We start from the raw sequence: 22,045 nt of genomic DNA, 5'->3' as shown, positions 1-22,045 counted from the left end.
GACTGACTCTAGGTTACTCGCTAAGTGACAGAACTGGGACCAAAACCCAGGGCTGGCACTGCCTCTGCCGAGGAAGGCATGGAAGGAAGGGTAATGACTTCTAATTGAAATGTCTACCAAGAGTGTGATGAGCTAGCGTGGGTAACGGCTGCCCCGACTCAGGCTGGGCCGGCATCAGGCCAAGAGCAGCCTGCTTCCCAAGCATTCCTTCACTTGTTCAAGAGATCATGAAAATTAAATTGGGCTATAACCAGGCCTTAATTCCCCACCCTTGATGTGAGGAGCCATATTTGTCTCATTAGCCTAGGTCATAAACTTCAGCAGGAGGGAGAAAAGGAGGCAGCAGTAAAAGTGAGGGAGGGAAAGGGAGACGACTGTATGAAGACAGAACAAGGGGGAGGAAGGGGAGAGGGTACGTGAAGGACAAGCACACCTCCTTACGTTAGGGGTACTCTCCTCCCTGGCATAATCATAATTGCATTTTAAGTTTATGTAGCTCTTTGTAGTTTTCCAAACAATTGCGTATGCTCTCTCACTGAATCCTCATTACCTTCCTGGGAGTCAGGGCAGAGAGGACCAATTCCATTTTAGCATGGAAGGGATTAGGCTCTGAGAAATTGAGACACTTGTCCAACTAGCAGACCCAGGGCCAGTAAAGCCTGTGATTTTTGACTCCTACTCTGTAAACAGCAGGTCACAGTCTACATCCCCTAGAGCTACACAGGCCCAGGAGGTAGAGCTCCAGTATTCTTTTGAACATATCATGCTACCTCTCCAATCACAGAAACATACTGAATGAGGATTTTTATTTCCACAATGCAACAGGAATTTGGGTATGAACGTTCTATTACCAAATAGTAAAAAATCCAAGGGGCTGTCCTTCTTCTTTGATCTATATTGGAATATGAACCAATCGCCTTATTGATTAAGCTAGGGTGGGTTAAGAGTAGGAACTTAGAATGATTTTTGTTTAGTTTACAGAGATCTGTACCATAATGGTATGTATTAGAGAAACGTGATCTAAATCAAGCATGAAAGTCTTGGCTTCAAATCACATCTCTTGGATGTGTGCCTTCCACATTAAAGAAATATAGCGATTGACTATCTCCAAAGAATAAAGCTCTTCAGAGAGCCAGAAGAGATAACACCTCTAGAAAGATAATGAGGTGCTGTACAATGATATGGGCTGTCAAATCAGGGAACCTGGGCTCAAATTTGGTCTCTACCACTTAGTGGACAGTATAACATGGATAAGACAGTAATAAAGAGTGTAGATTTGGGGTTCAAATTGATCCAGGTCCAAATCCTGGTCCTACTATCTTAGGAATATTATTTGGACCTCTCAAAATTTTTAATCTCACCATTTGTATAGTGGTTTTACTGGATTATGCTTAACAAATGGTAACTATTATTATTAAGGTATATCTATTCTTCAGTGGAAATACATTTTATGATATCCTTTGCCTAAATGGCAAACCTTGGGACTTAAATAGCTCAGCTATAGCATATAAGGTTTTTCCAATAAAAATATTGGTTGGACATCGTCCCTTATCCTTTTTATTTTTTGTATTGGTGCCAATTTGGTAACGGCTTCTAGATTTACCTACCCTAGATAATAAACATAGATTATATTTCTGCGTCAAGTAGATAAATTCACTATACACATGATACTAGTAAACTTCTATTGCATTATGTTGGAAAACAATAGGACTTTGTCTATTGAAACAGGTTTCAAGGATTCAGAAGAAAAATAAACTATTCAATAATTGTCTTTTAAAAGAAATTGTTATGAATTCAGTTGGAAGTTTTAGTTTAAGGCAAAGCTTAAAGCTTTCCATATCTAAGTAGTTCTATATTCTCTGAAGGTAATGCAGCATATTCTGGGATTTTTTGTTTGTTTGTTTTTAATGAAGAGATTGGCCCACATTCATAATGCTGAATGTTCAAAGAAAAATCAGTTTGTCAACACATAGTCAAGTACAATTTTGGAATCTTCTCAAAAAAAAAAAAAATCTTTCAATAACCAGAGGGCAGACAACCTTCACGGCTGGCAGAATTTCCATGTACCTTCTAAGGAAATAAGCTAAATGACCTCTAGACAAAGGAAATCCAAAGATGCTCAGGCCCCAGGGCTCCAGTTCTTAGGGGAAATCACAAAGGTATAACAAAAGCCTACTCCACCTGCTAATAACTCAATTATTACATGTAGCTTTCATCTACTGAGCTAGAACCAGACCACTAGAACCAAGCCTTTGACTGTGTGTCCTTTGGAAATTCAGCTCAAATGTCACTGCTTCTGCCCCGAAAGCATTATTTTTTGAAGCAAAATAGTATAAAATTCCAGTAGCAGAGTGCCTGGATTTGGATCTCAGATATTCATAGCTAACATATGCAAGGCAGAATACTAAGACAGACAAATACATACATACATATATACAAACACAGATATATGTATGTACATATAAAATTGTATCTGATCCACATAACAATGCTATAAAGTAGATACCTGTATTATTCCCATTTTACAAGTGAAAAAAATTGTGGCACAGAAAATCAAGAGACTTGCCCAAGAACACATAGCAACTATTAGGACCAGAATCCAACTATGACAACCTGGCTCCATTCTGCTCTCCTCCCTCTCAAGGTCAGCTACTTACCAGATGGGTGGCTTCACATGGGCAAAGTACTCAAATGCTCTATGCCTCATCTGGTAAATAGAGAGAGTTATAGATCACTGAAAATATAACAGACTTATAGGGTTGTTGAATGGATTAACAAAGATACCTCTTGTCTTTATCTCAGCATAACCCGTGGCACCTAGTAAATGCTCAAAAAAGACTATGTATTATTTTTGGGTGAGGGCAGGAACATTTTATTCATTTCTTCATTTATGTGGCTGAGCAAGTCACTTAACATCTCTGACACTTCATTTCTTCATCTGTAAAATGGGATAATACGAATATTAACTTCACAGAGTTATCATGGCACATAAAAGACACTCAGAAAATACTTGATGAATTAGTGGACTCTCTTCACATAGTACCTAACACAGTTCCACATGGAAATAGGTACTGCGATAAAAACTTCTTGATCACAGCAATCCATAATGTAAAAATGATAATATGGCCTCCTCCTCATCCCTGGGGATCTGTGAGGATAAATGACACAGTCTCTAGGACAGAGATTGTTAGGAGAAAGGTGCTTTATAAATCTAAGAGGTTGCTATTAATGATCATCATCATCATAATAAATTTGGTATTGGAGAAATCATAACTCATCATGCATGACTCCTCAAGGGAAGCCTATCAAGGCCTCCTTCAATGACACAGTGGCAGCTGATGCCTGAGGCTTCGAATCTATGGAAATAGGGGAAGGAAGATGGTGATGTTACAGAGAGAAATCAGAAGGGAATTCGACTTGTTAATTTTAACCATTCTGACTGGTGTGAGGTGGTATCTCATCGAGGTTTTGATCTGGATTTCCCTGATGCCGAGCGATGTTGAGCACTTTTTCATATGTCTGTTGGCCATTTGGTTGTCTTCTTTGGAAAAATGTCTGTTCAAAGCGAAATAAGTCAATCAGAGAAAGACATGTATCATATGATCTCACTGATATGAGGAATTCTTAATCTCAGGAAACGAACTGAGGGTTGCTGGAGGGGTGAGGGGTGGGAGGGATGGGGTGGCTGGGTGATAGACATTGGGGAGGGTATGTGCTATGGTGAGCACTGTGAATTGTACAAGACTGATGAATCACAGACCTGTACCTCTGAAACAAATAATACATTATATGTTAAAGGAAAAAAGAAGATAGTAGGAAGGGAAAAATGAAGGGGGGGAAATCGGAGGGGGAGACAAACCATGAGAGACGATGGACTCTGAGAAACAAACTGAGGGTTCTAGAGGGGAGGGGGGTGGGGGGATGGGTTAGCCTAGTGATGGGTATTAAGGAGGGCACGTATTGAATGGAGCACTGGGTGCTATACGCAAACAATGAATCATGGAACACTACGTCAAAAACTAATGATGTAATGTATGGGGATTGACATAATATAATAAAATAAAATAAAATAAAATAAAAAAAGGGAATTCAAGCTGGCTATTTAAAGAGGGTCTTCTCTTCCACATCCTTCTGCCTCCCCACCCTCCACACGTCCCTTTCATACAACGTCCCTACCAGGTCTCCAGGAACACCGGACCTTAGGTTCTGATCTTCAATTTCACAGGCCCAAGAACTCGAACATGTCCATACATCTAAGCCTATTAGAGTCTTAAAGGCACTCCCCTGCAGGGAAGTCCCAGAGAGCCAGGCAAGCTGGGCAGGGGGTTTCCTTATGGCAGCCTGATACAAAACACTCTGTTCAGCAAGCCACAGTTTTAGCCCCAAAGGCAAAAGACTGGAGAGATTGGAGAGATGAAGACAAAACTAGCATCACATCATAAAGGCCAAGAGAATCCAGATCTGGACAGGAATCCAGCTGGCTCACTTAGAATCGTGTGGCAACCTCTCCAGGGCTCTGTTCCCAGGACAAACAGAAGGCTCTCAGACGGGATCTGTAAGGGTTAAAGAAGATAGAGTCCCTGATGTATCTAGCACAGCAACTGACACAAAAGCCCTCAGGTAATGATAGTAATCATCACTGTAGTTATTGTGAGGCTAGTATTTTTATTTTGATTATTCAAAAAAAAAAAAAAAAAAAAAAACGTGTGGAAAAGCCAGGCTAGCATGAGGGAAAAAAGGAACAGACCAGTCAGCTGATTAGATGAAGTTTCCCCTGTATGTTCCATAATCTGGTCATGAGTATGCTGAGTGAGGGAAGGTCAACAACATCCTTTAAGGAATTACATCAGGCTGGACAAACTTCCTCAACTCAGGAGACACTGATACAGAAACCAGACACAAATATATTCATTTATAGATTCAGATGTCCATTTCCAGTAACCAAGCTGTATCAAGTACGCAAGAAACCAAATTAGCTATTGAAAGAGGACTTGGTGAGCATGAGATCATAGAAAACTGGAGAGTCCAGTGGGATATTTATTCAGGTATGGCAAAGCTCAATAGATTCTCTCCCACCATAGACCCCACCTCCTAATTGATCTGAATACTTGACACTCATGTCAACTACATGACATTCAGATCCTTCTGTTTTACAGAAAACAGAGGCTTGGAGAGGTTGCCACACAATTCTAAGCAGAGCAGCAGGATTTCTGTTCAGATCTGTATGCTCTTGGCCATTATGAGGTGATGCTACCAAATATAATGTCTCCTTCCAATGTAGAGAGCTGAAGTCTTACTCCCCTTTTTCCAAAATCCACACAGAACACTGCCCTCCATAAAGCAAAGGTTTTGAAGTCAACTAAACCTGGATTTGATTCCCTGCTCCACTGCTGCCAAGCTGTATGACCTTGGACACGTTATTCAACTTCTCTGAACTTTAGTTTGCTGATCTATAAAATAGTGATAACAGCCTACCTCATAGGCTATCATGATGCTTAGCAAGAATGTATATGAATACTTAGCACAGTGCCTGTGTGATTGTTATAGTAGCTACTATTTAATTCCGTTAAACCCACTCTTTCTTCAATTTCTGTGATCCTAGCTCTAAAGACAAATCCTAAACACAGTGATCTACAACTGTTCTGCATCCATCCCCATGTCCATTCAATCACACAAGTATAGCACATCTCAGGGCTGGCCATGTCTGGAGATAGTTCAAGTCACTGATTCTTAGATACTTCACCTTCCGAGGGTGACCTCATTGCCTAAGTCTGGGGACATCTCACTATAACTGACATGCACAGGGAAAAGAAGAGGCACTCTGAAGGCCCAGAGGAATGCAAAGGACCAACTATTCTGCGAACATCAAGCACTTTTGGCCTCATAAACTGTAGCCAGTTCTATTTTTCTGCCCAGAGCATCTTCTTCTTCCCTGAGACCAGCCCCAGTTTGAAGGGACGATTGCTTTCCCCTGCTACTCTTAGGCAGCACTAGCAGGAGCATTAGCAGGATCATCTACAGTGATGTCACATTTTACTTTTGGATAAAATGTCCCAGATAACACTTTTCCCAGCATCTTTGAACAGTCACTCTCTATTTCCAATTGCATGTGTGAGCCCCATTCAATGAAGAAACACATTAACAGCAACCTCTCTATTCCCTCTAGGTTGGTTGCAAGCCTTCCTGTGTTTTTAATCTTCGTCGAGCTCCAAAACCAACCGTGTTGAGTGATGTGAATGCCACACTTCTCATTTCAGTAAGGAGATGACTAGATTGGAGACTGTGAAGATTAATAAAAAGTCCACACTTAGAAAAACCAATGGTTTTAAAAAAAAGTAGATCATGATAAAGATTAAGAAGATGATTCAAAAAAAAAAAAGGAAGATATAAAATATTCCCCTTATCTAGAGTAGTGAAAAACTAGCATAGGAGCAGGGCAATGCTGACCTGCTCTTTCATAACGCTGGCGATAAACAACAGCGATTCAGAATGGGGAGCTTATTGCAGCAAAGTACAAGGTTGGGGGCTTGGGATTCAGATCACACAGAGAAAGGGGTTGTTAAGTGGTATGGGAAAATGGAGAAGGTATTGCTTAAAGCAGTAACCAATGTTGTTTATTTGGGATACGAGCTAGAGAATACTATTATGGCAGAGAAAAGAAGTTATCTCTGGTGAATTGTCTTGAATTATGGGGGGAGCGAGAGAGGCTCACTGCATATGACATTTAGAATTGCAATTTCTAAGCGGAGCGCCATGTCTGATATATCATTTATTGTCTCTGCCTCTATCCTTCCAAAGCTGCATTAAGGACAGATGTGAACCTCACTTCCCTGGGTCTCCATTTTCACGTTGATTTGGAGGACATTTATTTTCCCTTCGCAGCAGAATCATATATTTTCCCCTCTCGGAAGGTTTAGTTCATCACTAAATACTCAGGTCTAGGAAGCGATTTTCTTTCCTCTTTGTGCATGATCTGTCTCTTTCTGGAACGGAGCCCCTTTGGTTGAAAACAAGAATCTATACAAATAAAGGGCGCAGGTGAAGAGATAGTGTGGGTGGATCAGCGGAGGGAAGGTTTCTCCAGTTGTGATGGAAATTTGCACTTGAGTCTTCCCGTTCTAGCTGATTTTACAGGAAGGAAGAAACAATGCTCATCCGATCAGGTATCAGATCCTGCTGGCTTAGAAGATTCAAAAGGCAGTTTCAATTACCACGCAGTGTACTCCTACTTCCCGCTGAAAAACAGTATGCATATTGCAGATTCTTGTGGTGGCTTTTTGAAAATGAAGTTTCCACACCACCCTCCCTGCATTTCAGGTAGAAATGAACTGATGCCAGATACAGACATTCCAATTTCATAGATTCAATGAATTTTTTAACCAGAAGGGATTGATATACCCATTTTTTTTGTAGCAGGACAAACTGAGATCTTAGAAGGTACCTGACCCGGTCAAGGCAATATATTCTCACAAGTGGCTGTATATGTATATTTATGTGTTTTCCGTAGCACTTTGGAATTCTTCTGTTTTCTGGGTATGTATTGGGACTCTCACACTTAGCACGGGGTCTTTGCCAAGACTGAGCACTGGAAGTACCAAGCAACCCTCTCTTGCCACAGTCTCCCCACCTCCCTGGGGCTGTGAAGGAGTAGGGGACAGGTGCCGCTGCCTTCACAAACCTAAACTGCAGCCCACACGTCATCTTGGGGAAAATGGCTTCTCCTCTGTTCTCACTATTCTGCATCCCACACTAGCCACTCCCTCCCCCTTCCTGTAATCCCCTCCATACACTGAGGCTCCTGAAACCAAAGCCAACAAAGTACGTTGTCTTCCAGCAACTTCTGCTTTTAGCCCTACAGCTAAACCCCTGGAGAAAAGAGATCACAATACACAAATTAGTCTCTCAACAAATTATTTTGCCACTCTTGTCTTGTAGACTCCTGCCCCTGGGGCTTTGTTCATGCTGTGCCTTCTACCAGGAATGTTCTTCCCCTTCTCCCCCAGCTATCCAAGTTTTGCTATCCCTCTATTGTCCAGGAAGTCCTCCTTGACCTCTACGCACAATTCCTAAGGCATTCCTTATCTTTATTGTTTCATGTCTCAGGCCCATGCGACTATTTTTCCCAATCAGACTCTTCGTTCCCTAGTGGCTCTTCTGTGTCCCCCAGATTACCTAATACACTAGTCAAGCCAGTCACAGGGCTTGGAGTGAGGTTGGGTTTGAATCCTGAGCAAATTGTTCTTCCTCTTGAGACATCATAATAACCTCAGAATGCGGCTGGTAGTATTATTCCTCAATAGCTTTATTATAGCTTAATTGTTTTTCTTCTGATTATATAGATGACACATTCTCATTGTAAAAAATTCAAAGACTACATGGTTCTATAAAAATAGGATGGAAAGGTTACACGAATTCCACTTTATGTAAGCACCATTAACATGTTCTTGGCCATTTTTCATACATGTTTATGACTCTACATGTATCTATGTATATATACATGATTTTACATTTTATATAAATAGGGTTATTCATACATACTGTTTAAGTGGAGAATATTAAAGATCATATGCAAAAGTGTCAAGCAACATTAGTTGAGTAAAAAATATTAGTTTAATTGGAGCCTTAATAGTTTTAAATGAATAAATAGTGTTTCCCACAGAATGTGGGGAATAAAAGCAAGCAGGAGATGCCCCCGAGACCATTTTCCTGTCTCTAAACAGGACCTCACTGAAAATATTCCACTTAAATTAGCCCAGGGCCCAAAGTATGTGGCACAAAGGACAAATGAACATTCTAATTAGAAATTCTATACTTGACACTAAGATCAGATTTCTTCAGCATAATGTGGCTGTCAGACATCATACATATTCTCAGTTCACCAACTGAAAGCACTGAATGGGATGGACAGAGCTATACACCTTGGGCAAAATATTTACTAAAGTCAAGACAAAGTAGACCAGACCAATGTAGATCTTCCCTGGAGATCCTACAGAAGAGACTCCCACTTCTTCACTCCCAGTAAAGAAGCTTAGCTTTCTTACAATGAGAAATAAACATATCTCATCTGTCAGCAATGACGTGAAAAATCCATGTCAGAAGACTGGAAGTCATCTCCTTTAATAGTCCTCAGTTAAAGATCAGATTCAGACCTTTGAGAGATTCTGTTTCCATGAAGAACAAAGGTGATAATGGGATTTTCTCCACGATAACACCCCCCTGTCTTGGTGGTGGCAAGCTTTGCCTAGTTTCTCCTCCTATCCCTTGCAGAGAGGCTAGAGTCTGTGTGTCAGCCACATAATCCATCATCACCCATTCCTGCCACCAAAAGTATGACTAATAGATTATAAATGTTTCTTCTTCTGTAATCAGCTAGAATGTGATACCTGCCACGACACGTAACAGTCCTGCTGTCCTGTTAACACACACAGGATGTGACCACCTCCACACAGGTGTGTGCTCATGACAGAGACTTCTAACAGCCGGGTGACCAAGCCTGGCAGCAGCCTGAGCTTCTCTCATGCAAGAGCACAGACATCCAGGGCTAGGGCCATGAATTTCTCATGCTATCCTATTTTCTTCAAGGCATTTATTACTATTTGAAATTAAATTACTAATTTATTTACTCATGTCTGACACTCCTACTAGATGGTAAAAGGAGGGCTTTGCTTTGCTGGTCATTAAAGTTAACTCCCTCATCTCCTTCTAGTTTCTTTCCACATCTCATTTTCTTAATCACAAATATACCAAACTGAACAGTCTTCCACATACACTGACTGCTTGTGGCATTCCTGACCTCCCTTTACCTTGCTTTGCTTTTTCTGTTTTTTTTAATAGCTTCTATCATCTTCTAACATATTATGGAATCAGCTATGATGAATATCGTTTATTGCTTGTCTCCCCCTATGAGAATGAAAGGTCCATGGAGGCTGAAATCCTTGCTTTGTTCACAGATAAATCCCAAGAACCTGGAAGAATGACGGGAACATAGTAGGTGTTTAATAAATATTTATTGAATAAATGAAAAGAAATCATTCGCTTTATCCTTAACTCCCTAACAGCGCCTGGTATGGAATAGTTGCTCAGTAAGTGTTTGTTGAATCTGTTGCTTTCCTGCAGAAGCCCCTGAATAAATATTTTCTCCAGAGTGCAAGCATTTTCCCTTCCAAATGTCTTTCACACATCTTCCTATGTCCCTAGTTAATAGCATATAATAGGAAACAAATAAATGTTTGACAAATTAACCAATTAACAAATAACTGAATTGACTGTACTCCAATGACTGACACCCCATGTGTGATACTCTTTTCTGACTGCCTGTTTACCCCAACATCATTAACACTAACCTACCCCATTTATACCTCAATTCAGCCAACATTACCTGAATATCTACTGTATTCTAGTTACTGTGCTAGATACTGAGTGGGACAGTCAACAAGAATACTAAAAAGTATTTACTGAACACTTACGTCATGCCAGATACCATGCTAAGCACTTCACGTGCATGAACTCATTTAATGTTGAGCTCAATAACCATATGAGGCAGGGAATACTGTTATGCCCATTTTACAGGCAAAGAAACTTAAACCTCAAGAGGTAACTTGTCCAAAGTCAGGCACACAGTTAGCCAAGACAGTAAGGAGGCAAAGCCCAGATCCTTACTCAGACAGCTTTTACCCCAGAGTTCACATTCTTAAGCCCAATGATGATCTAAAGATGAAGAACAATCAGAACAAATTTATTTTCTCAAAGAAGCTGTATATACTGAAGAAAGAAAAAAATATCTTCAAAAGTTCTGAATCGCTCATTTTTGGTCCCAATGCCTAGTATAGAATATAACACAGTGTAATGAATACATTTTTGCTAAAAGAATAAATGAAAGCAATGAAAGAGGCAATGAAAGAGGCAAAACTACAAGAGAAAAACATTAATTCTAATTGGAGAAAACGGAACAATCCAGGACAACAGAAGTATTTAAACCAGACCTAAACAATATACAGAATTTTATTTTTTTAATAATTTTTTATTATGTTAATCACAATACATTACATCATTAGTTTTCTTAAATTTTTTATTGTTATGTTAATCACCATATATTACATAATTTGTTTTGGTGTACTGTTCCATGATTCATTGTTTGTTCATAACACCCAGTGCTCCATGCAGAATGTGCCCTCTTTAATACCCATCACCAGGCGAACCCATCCGCCCAGCCCCCTCCCTCTAGAACCCTCAGTTTGTTTTTCAGAGTCCATCGTCTCTCATGGTTCGTCTCCCCCTCCGACTTACTCCCCTTCATTCTTCCCCTCCTGCTATCTTCTTTTTTTAGAAAATAGCTATCTGCTATTTTCTTTTTTTTTTCTTAACATATATTGCATTATTTGTTTCAGAGGTACAGATCCGTGATTCATCAGTCTTGTACAATTCACAGCGCTCACCATAGCACATACCCTCCCCAATGTCTATCACCCAGCCACCCCATCCCTCCCACCCCCCACCACTCCAGCAACCCTCAGTTTGTTTCCTGAGATTAAGAATTCCTCCGATCAGTGAGGTCATATGATACATGTCTTTCTCTGATTGACTTATTTCACTCAGCATAACACCCTCCAGTTCCATCCATGTCGTTGCAAATGGCAAGATCTCATTCCTTTGGATGGCTGAATAATATTCCATTGTGTATATATACCACAACTTCTTTATCCATTCATCTGTTGATGGACATCTTGGCTCTTTCCACAGTTTGGCTATTGTGGACATTGCTGCTATAAACATTGGGGTGCACATACCCCTTTCGATCCCTACATTTGTCTCTTTGGGGTAAATACCCAGTAGTGCAATTGCTGGATTGTATGGTAGCTCTATTTTCAACTGTTTGAGGAACCTCCATACTGTTTTCCAGAGTGGCTGCACCAGCTTGCATTCCCACCAACAGTGTAGGAGGGTTCCCCTTTCTCCGCATCCCCGCCAACATCTGTCCTTTCCTGACTTGTTAATTTTAGCCATTCTGACTGGTGTGAGGTGGTATCTCATTGAGGTTTTGATTTCGATTTCCCTGATGCCAAGCGATGTTGAGCGCTTTTTCATGGGTCTGTTGGCCATTTGGATGTCTTCTTTGGAAAAATGTCTCTTCATGTCTTCTGCCCATTTCTTGATTGGATTATTTGTTATTCGGGTGTTGAGTCTGATAAGTTCTTTATAGATTTTGGATACTAGCTCTTTATCTGATATGTCATTTGTAAATATGTTCTCCCATTCTGTCGGTTGTCTTTTGGTTTTGTGGACTGTTTCTTTTGCTGTGCAAAAGTTTTTTATCTTGATGAAATCCCAAGAGTTCATTTTTGCCCTTGCTTCCCTTGCCTTTGGCGATGTTTCTAGGAAGAAGTTGCTGTGGCTGAGGTTGAAGAGGTTGCTGCCTGTGTTCTCCTTTAGGATTTTGACGGATTCCTGTCTCATGTTTAGGTATTTCAACCATTTGGAGTCTATTTTTGTGTGTGGTTTAAGGAAATGGTCCAGTTTCATTCTTCTCCATGTGGCTGTCCAATTTTCCCAACACCATTTGTTGAAGAGACCATCTTTTTTCCATTGGACATTCTTTCCTGCTTTGTCAAAGATGAGTTGACCATAGAGTTGAGGGTCCATTTCTGGGCTCTCGATTCTGTTCCATTGATCTATGTGTCTGTTTTTGTGCCAGTACCATACTCTCTTGATGATGACAGCTTTGTAATAGAGCTGGATGTCCGGAATTGTGATGCCGCCAGCTTTGCTTTTCTTTTTCAACATTCCTCTGGCTATTCGGGGTCTCTTCTGGTTCCATACAAATTTTAGGATTATTTGTTCCATTTCTTTGAAAAAGGTGGATGGTATTTGGATGGGGATTGCATTGAATGTGTAGATTGCTCTAGGTAGCACTAACATCTTCACAATGTTTGTTCTTCCAATCCATGAGCATGGAACGTTTTTCCATTTCTTTGTGTCTTCTTCAATTTCTTTCATGAGTATTTTATAGTTTTCTGAGTACAGATCCTTTGCCTCTTTGGTTAAATTTATTCCTAGGTATCTTATGGTTTTGGGTGCAATTGTAAATGGGATCGACTCCTTGATTTGTTTTTCTTGTCTTGCTGTTGGTGTATAGGAATGCCACTGATTTCTGTGCATTGATTTTATAGGCTGCTACTTGACTGAATTCCTGTATGAGTTCTAGCAGTTTTGGGGTGGAGTCCTTAGGGTTTTCCACATACAGAGTCATATCATCTGCAAAGAGTGAGAGTTTGACTTCCTCTTTGCTGATTTGGATGCCTTTGATTTCTTTTTGTTGTCTGATTGCTGTGGCTAGGACTTCTAATACTATGTTGAATAGCAGTGGTGAGAGTGGACATCCCTGCCGCGTTCCTGACCTTAGGGGAAAAGCTGTCAGCTTTTCCCCATTGAGAATGATATTTGCTGTAGGTTTTTCATAGATGGCTTTTATGATATTGAGGTATGTACCCTCTATCCCTATACTCTGAAGAGTTTTGATCAAGAAAGGATGCTGTACTTTGTCAAATGCTTTTTCTGCATCTATTGACAGGATCATATGATTCTTGTTCTTTCTTTTGTTAATGTATTGTATCACGTTGATTCATTTGCGGATGTTGAATGAGACTTGCAGCCCAGGGATAAATCCCACTTGGTCATGGTGAATAATCCTTTTAATGGACTGTGGGATCCTATTGGCTAGTATTTTGGTGAGAATTTTTGCAACCATGTTCATCAAGGATATTGGTCTGTAATTCTCCTTTTTGATGGGGTCTTTGGTTTGGGGATCAAGGTAATGGTGGCCTCATAAAATGAGTTTGGAGGTTTTGCTTCCATTTCTATTTTTTGGAACAGTTTCAGGAGAATAGGTATTAATTCTTCTTTAAATGTCTGATAGAATTCCCCTGGGAAGCCATCTGGCCCTGGGCTTTTGTTTCTTGGGAGATTTTTGATGACTGCTTCAATTTCCTTAGTGGTTATAGGTCTGTTCAGGTTTTCTATTTCTTCCTGGTTCAGTTTTGGTAGTTGATACATCTCTAGGAATGCACCCATTTCTTCCAGGTTATCTAATTTGCTGGCATACAGTTGCTCATAATATGTTCTTAGGATTGTTTGTATTTCTTTGGTGTTGGTTGTGATCTCTCCTCTTTCATTCATGATTTTGTTGATTTGGGTCCTTTCTCTTTTCTTTTGGATAAGTATGGCCAGGGGTTATCAATCTTGTTAATTCTTTCAAAGAACCACCTCCTAGTTTCGTTGATCTGTTCTACTGTTCTTTTGGTTTCTATTTCATTGATTTCTGCTCTGATCTTTATTATTTCTCTCCTCCTGCTGGGTTTAGGTTTTATTTGCTGTTCTTCCTCCAGCTCCTTTAGGTGTAGAATTAGGTTGTGTATTTGAGGCCTTTCTTGTTTCTTGAGAAAGGCTTGTATTGCTATATACTTTCCTCTCAGGACTGCCTTTGCTGTATCCCAAAGATTTTGGACAGTTGTGTTTTCATTTTCATTGGTTTCCATGAATTTTTTTAATTCCTCTTTAATTTCCTGGTTGACCCATTCATTCTTTAGTAGGATGCTCTTTAGCCTCCATGTATTTGCGTTCTTTCCGACTTTCCTCTTGTGATTGAGTTCTACTTTCAAAGCATTGTGGTCTGAAAATATGCAGGGAATGATCCCAATTTTGGTACCGGTTGAGACCTGATTTGTGACCTAGGATGTGATCTATTCTGGAGAATGTTCCATGGGAACTAGAGAAGACTGTGTATTCCGTTGCTTTGGGATGGAATGTTCTGAATATGTCTGTAAAGTCCATTTGGTCCAGTGTGTCATTTAAAGTCTTTATTTCCTTGTTGATCTTTTGTTTAGATGATCTGTCCATTTCAGTCAGGGGGGTGTTAAAGTGCCCCACTATTACTGTATTGTTGTCAATGTGTTTCTTTGCTTTTGTTATTAATTGCCTTATATAATTGGCTGCTCCCTTGTTAGGGGCATAGATATGTACAATTGTTAGATCTTCTTTTTGGATAGACCCTTTAAGTAGGTTATAGTGTCCTTCTTCATCTCTAATTACAGTCTTTGGTTTAAAATCTAATTTGTGTGATAGAAGGATTGCCACCCCAGCTTTCTTTTGGTGTCCATTAGCATGGTAAATGGTTTTCCACCCCCTCACTTTCAATGTGGGGGTGCCTTTGGGTCTAAAATGAGTCTCTTGCAGACAGCATATGGATGGGTCTTGTTTTTTAATCCAATCTGATAGCCTGTGTCTTTTGATCGGGGCATTGAGCCCATTTACATTCAGGGTAACTATTGAAAGGTATGAATTTAGTGCCATTGTATTGCCTGTAAGGTGACTGTTACTGTATATTGTCTGTGTTCCTTTCTGATCTATGCTGCTTTTAGGCTCTCTTTTTGCTTAGAGGACCTCTTTCAATATTTCTTTTAGGGCTGGTTTTGTGTTCGCAAATTCCTTTAGTTTGTGTTTGTCCTGGAAGCTTTTTATCTCTCCTTCTATTTTCAATGAGAGCCTAGCTGGATAAAATATTCTTGGCTGCATAGTTTTCTCGTTTAGTGCTCTGAAGATACCATGCCAGTCCTTTCTGGCCTGCCAGGTCTCTGTGGATAGGTCTGTTGCCAATCTCATGTTTCTACCATTGTAGGTTACATATCTCTTCTCCCGAGGTGGTTTCAGGATTTTCTCTTTGTCTCTGAGACTCATAAGTTTTACTAATAGATGTCGGGGTGTTGACCTATTTTTATTGATTTTGAGAGGGGTTCTCTGTGCCTCCTGGATTTTGATGCCTGTTTCCTTCCCCACATTAGGGAAGTTCTCTGCTATTATTTGCTCCAATATACCTTCTGCCCCTCTCTCTCTTTCTTCTCCTCTGGGATCCCAATTATTCTAATGTTTCGTCTTATCGTATCGCTTATCTCTTGAATTCTGCCCTCGTGATCCTGTAGTTATTTCTCTCTCTTTTTCTCAGCCTCTTTATTTTCCATCATTTGGTCTTCTATATTGCTGATTCTTTCTTCTGCCCCATTTATCCTAGCAGTTAGTGCCCCCATTTTTGATTGCACCTTATTAATAGCCTTTTTGATTTCGACTTGGTTAGATTTTAGTTCTTTTATTTCTCCAGAAAGGGTTTCTCTAATAACTTCCACGGTTTTTTCAAGCCCAGCTAGTACCTTAAAGTCAGGATTCTGAACTCTAGGTCCAACATTGTACTAATGTCAGTATTGAGTAGGTCCCTGGCAGACGGTAGTACCTCTTGTTCTTTTTGCTGAGGTGATTTTTTTCGTCTTGTCATTTTGTCCAGAGGAGAACAAATGAATGAGAGAACAGAATGCTAACAGGTTAACAACGTCTCCAGCAAATATACTCTATACAAATCAGAAAAGACCTGAAACCAGGGGACAAGAAAGGGAAAGAAAGAAGAGAAAAAAAAAGGAAAAAGAAAAAGATAAACAAAAACAGAACAAAAAAAAAACAGAATATGATCAAATATGATCAGGCTAGTGCATAGATCAGTGCCACACACTAGCTTTTGGGCATATTTTGGTCTGCTAGAAGAAAGTGCCTGCTAAAATTTTAAAGGAAGAAAGACTTATATATGTACAAAATAAGGGTTGATACAATGAAGGGATGGAAGATGAATGTAAAGATGAAAATTATAAAAGATTTTATAAAAGGAATTGATAAGATAAGAAGTTTTTAAAAAGAAAGAAGAAGATTTAGAAAGAAAAAGAAAAAAAAAGAAAAAAAAGGGAGAGAATGTGATCAGGCAGGAGAATAAAACAAAGCCATACACTAGTGATCATACACTAGTGATTTAGGGTATATTTTGATCTGTTAGAAGAAATTGTATCTCAAAATTTTAAAGAGCGAACAACTTATATATATGGCAAAATTAAGGGTAACTACTATGAAGGGATAGAAACATGACTCTAAAAATGAAAAATAAAATTTTTTTTAAAAAAGGGATTGATAAGATGTTGGTTGAAAACGGGAAAAAGAAAAATTCAAAAAAAAAAACAGTTAAAAAATTAACTTTGAAAAACTAATAAATTATGGTAAAAAAGCCATGAATTCTATGTGCAGTATTCCCCTAGCGCTGGAGTTCTCCCGTTCTCCTTGATCGGTAAACTTGGTCTTGGCTCGCTGGCTGTTCGTGCTGATGTTCTGGGGGAGGGGCCTGTTGCCATGGTTCCCAAATGTCTTTGCCGGAGGCGGAATTGCCCCGCCCTTGTGAGTCCGGGCTAAAGCAAGCTGCTCTGGTTTGCTCTCAGGAGCTTTTGTTCCCTGCAAGCTCTCGGTACAGTTTGGAGGACCAGGGTGAAAATGGTGGTCTCCCAATCTCCGCCCGGAGGAGCTGAGAACTCGGGGCCCCACTCCTCAGTGCACCCCCAGATAAAAGCAGTCACTCCCGTGTCCCCGGTCTCCGGTCGCACTGCGTGTTCACCCGGCCTGTGATCAAGCATTTCTATCTCTGGCACCCGACCCTGTGTGGAGTCTCCAAACCCAGCAGATCCCTGTGGTGCGCTCCCGCGCCGCTCCTCCCGGGGGAGGAAGGGGAGTCTCCCCGGCTCTGTCGCTTGTTGGGTCCCTGCTGGAGGAGCAGTGGCCCGACTGGGCCGCGGATCACAGTTTATGGCAACCCCGAGCTGAGAGCCCGCCCCTCGGCTCCGTCTCTGCAGCCGGCTTCCCTGCTCCGATACCTGGGAGCTCTGCCGCACTCAGGTACCCCCGGTCTTTCTGTGACCCCAAGGGTCCTGAAACCACATTGTCCCGGGAGGATTCCACCCCACGCTTAGCCACTGGAGCAACGTCCCTCAGCGGAGCCGGCTTCTAAAAGTTCCGATTTTGTGCTCCGCGGCTCTATCACTTGCCAGAAGCGGCCGACGGAGGCCCCTCCCCCGCCGTCTATCCTCCTGAATATCGCCCCAGATTCACTTCTCCGCACGTCCTACCTTCCAGTAAGTGGTCGCTTCTCTGTTCAGAGAGTTGTTGCTACTCTCTTCTTCGATCTCCTGTTGAGTTCATAGGTGTTCAGAATGGTTTGATCCCTATTCAGCTGAATTCCTGAGACCAGACGAAATCCAGGTCTCCTACTCCTCCGCCATCTTGCTCCGCCCTCCCAATATATAGGATTTTAAAGAATCTAGAAGAAAGTCAATCTTAATCGGGTGTATTGATTTTCTATTGCTGCATAACAAAGTACCTCAAAATTTAGTAGATTAAAATAAACATTTATCATACTTACAGTTTCTCTGGGTTTGGTATTCAGTAGCAACTTTGCTAGGTTATTTCAACTTGAGATCTCTCATGAGGTTGCCATTATGATGTTGGTGGGGGCTGCAGTCATTTGAATATTACACTGGCAAGAAGATCCTCATCCAAGGTGTCTCATTCACGCAGCTGGAAAGTTGAGGTTGTTGGAAGCCTCAGTCTCTCCCCACAAAGGCCTCTCCATAGGTGGTGTAAGTGTGTACTGGCTTCACCCAGAGTAGCCCAAGATAGAAAGACAAAAAGCCAGGCACAAGCTATCTTTTTAATGACCTAGACTTGGATATCATATAGCATCTCTTCTGCCACATACTATTAGAAGCAAGTCACTAACACTGACTCACATTCAAGGGAGGGGAATTAGACTCCACCTTTTGAAGAGATGAGTGTCAAGAGTTTGGAGACATATTGGGCGCCTGGGTGGCTCAGTTGGTTAAGCGACTGCCTTCGGCTCAGGTCATGATCCCGGAGTCCCAGGATCGAATCCTGCATCGGGCTCCCTGCTCAGCAGGGAGTCTGCTTCTCCCTCTGACCCTCCCCCCTCTCATGTTCTCTCTCTCAAATAAATAAATAAAATCTTTAAAAAAAAAAAAAAAAGAGTTTGGAGACATATTTTAAAACGACCACAGAGGCAGCCCATAGGAACATATAGGGCAGGTTCTGGAATGACATGTTATCCAATGTCCTAGTTAATGGACTTCTATAACCTGGCGACCTCTTTTATTTTTGCAATTTTCACATCACTCCATCTATTTCTTATATTTTGATCCTTTAGTCTCTGTCATTTTGAAGAGAAAATCTTTCAACATTTCTCATTCAGTTAATCCATTCCTTCATTTTATTTCAATATAGTTCTCTTCTGTGTATTTAGCACTGGAAATATAAAAATAAAAAAGACATGACCCTTCCTTTCAAGGACTTTGTCATCCACTTGATAAGCCCATATAATAATCACATACAATATGTCAAAGGCCATAATAGAATTATATACAAAGTGCATGGTAATACAGAGGAGACTAATTTTTCTCATGAGAGGGACCTCATTACCCTGTTAAAGATTTTGGATGTTATTTTCTATGCAACAAATGTTTTTAAGCAGGTGTGTGCCAAGATTCAAATCTGTATTTAAGAAAGACAATTAGGATGGCAATAGAGAGGAGGGAATTGGCAGAGGGCATATGAGCAATGGCATGTGAAATGGAGAGGAGGTAATATACTTGAGAGATGTTTATTAGGTAGAATTGACAAGGCCTGGTGATTAATTACTTAGGCAGAAAAAGGTTAAGAATAACTTCTAGATTTCTAGAGGTTATATGATGGTCTCATTAACTAAGATAAGAAACACAGGAAGAGGGTCCAGGTGTTTTGTGGGGAAGAAAATGAAATAAGTTCAGTTTTAAATATACTGAGTTTGCATTGCCTTTAGCTACATTGTTGAAGGATGTGTCACACTGGTGGTAAGAAACATGCAACTGAAGTTCCAAGAAAAAAGTCCCAGCTGGAAATATAAATTTTGGAAATACTAGTATTCCTGTGCTAGTTAAACTCATAGTTTTGAAGGAGATCATCAAAAGAGCTTGTAAAGTAGAAAAGAAACCTAAGAGTGGGACCTTGGGGAATACCAACACACAAAAGGTGGTGAAGAAAGAGAAAGCATGAAAAACAGTGAAAAGGAGAATCCAAAAGAGGAAGACGACATTCGAGAGATTTCAGGGTCATGAAACGCACAGAAAAGATTTTCAAAGAAGATCAACAGATTCAAGAAAGAAAGAAAGGGGGGTGGGGAGGAGAGAGGGAGAGAAAGGAAAAAAGAGAGAAAAAGAGGAAAAGAAGGAAGGCAGGTAGGAAGGCAGGCAGGCAGGCAGGCAGGCAGGAAGGGGAAAAGAAAAAAGAAATGGAAAAAAGAAAAATGCAGAGACATCAAATTAAAGGCAGACTGAAAATTATATTTCATGTTTGTCAATTAGGAGATTATTAATCACCTAAGTGTTGTAGTAAGGTGATGTGGGATGGAGTACGTTGAGGGTGAAAGAGAGGTAAGGGAGTGAACACAAGGGTAGACTTCATTGACCAAAAGTTTGAAAGTGAAGAACAGCAAAAAGATTAAGTGCTATTAGTATGAGGTGGTAAAAAGTGATCTATATAATTCCATCCCATTAGATTGTGTTTTCAGGATTCTGTTTTATTCTCAGCCTAGTCTCAAAAAAGAATATTCATTCTCCCTTTGGTTCTTGCAGCTGTTTCTACAAGAGCATGTCATAAAAGGCCAAGGAGAAGACCTAGAACAAACACAGGATGTCAACTTCAAGATAGAATGCCAGGGACTGAAGAGACTGAACTTACCGGCCTGCTCATTACATTCAGTGGACCAAATCCCCTCTCAGTTCTCAAAGGGATTAGCTGGGTCAATAATTTATAACATTTTCAAGGTAGGAGAAGGTCAACTAATTATTAATGAAGGCAACCAAAAATAAGGGAAGTATGTGTTTATTTGATTTATGGAAACCTTCCCTTTACTCTAAGGACATAGCATGAGCCTATGAATATAAAAATCTTAGATTTATAATATTTTTCAAAAGGGTAATATTTTCATCATTTATCGAGACATATACAAGAATAATTAGAATTGAACATAAATATCCACACTAGTAGACGAAAGGACAAAACCTGGAGGTCCAAACGGTAAAGGAATGCCACTAAATGACTTAAATTAGCTCTGGTGGGTAAATCTGGGCATTTTAGCAGCTTTTCACCAATTTGTTATCAGACAGAAGGCAGAAACAGAGGCAAACTCTAAAGAATATAAGACCCAGGTAAAGAAGTCTTACCAAGAGTCAATTCTTTTTTTCTACCTAAGTAAAATAATGCAAAAAGTATACAGGGACTATAAAAAATGGAAGGGATACTGCTCATGATCTCAGTATCCTAGCATAATAATTATTATATCTGGGTGCTTCTTTTTAGTAACACTAGAACCATGTTGATTACATTCCTTTATTTCACAAATGTTTACCAAGCATTTCATTTATCTTGTACCAAAGACTGTGTTAGGTGCTGGCAAACAAACCTGCTCCCAGCTCTGCATACTTCATATTCTAAAGGGAAAGTGTCAGACACTGGACAACTAAACATACTTATTTGACCACAACTGAGGTGGGTGACAAGAAAAAGAAGTGTAGGGTATTGAGAAAGCACTGTTGGCCAAACATCCCCAAGTTCTTTCACCTTCTGAGGACTTCTGTCCTTTGCCACCTGAATAAAACCACCCCAGGTCCTTCCCGCACTTGTCTGCAAAGCCTGTCCCTGCATGAATCCTCCTGAGAAGTCTTAGGACAGGTGATTACACGTCATAGTTGTCGATCAGCCCAACTTTCCTCTCAATCCCCTTGGGCCTCTTCAGTGCTTCTCATGCGCTCCAGCTCCCTCTGATTGGGCTCACCATAACCATAAGACAGGTCTTTCATTCTTCAAGGCAGTATTTATAATACAAGACTAATTCTAAATGTGTCACTAATATAGCTCTATTAACACTTTAATGAGTGGAGAGAAGAAAGGAAAAAGAAAATTAAAATAAGAAGTAGTGGATATCAAACATCTTTGCATCCACTCTGCACCCACACACATTGTCACAGGCAATCTCCTACTGGAACCCTCCCTTCTCACTAGTCTTTCACCTCCTCCCATCTTCCTAGGATCTGTGTTTGCTCAGAACCAGGTCCTTCCTTCCCGTTCCTCTCCTCTTCCTAATGTC

Source organism: Eumetopias jubatus, unplaced genomic scaffold, assembly GCF_037043125.1.
Source record: "Eumetopias jubatus isolate StellerSeaLion01/CBP00866 unplaced genomic scaffold, mEumJub1_p1.0 scaffold_15, whole genome shotgun sequence".
In the NCBI taxonomy this organism is placed as follows: Eukaryota; Metazoa; Chordata; class Mammalia; order Carnivora; family Otariidae; genus Eumetopias; species Eumetopias jubatus.
This window is presented reverse-complemented; position numbering follows the sequence as displayed.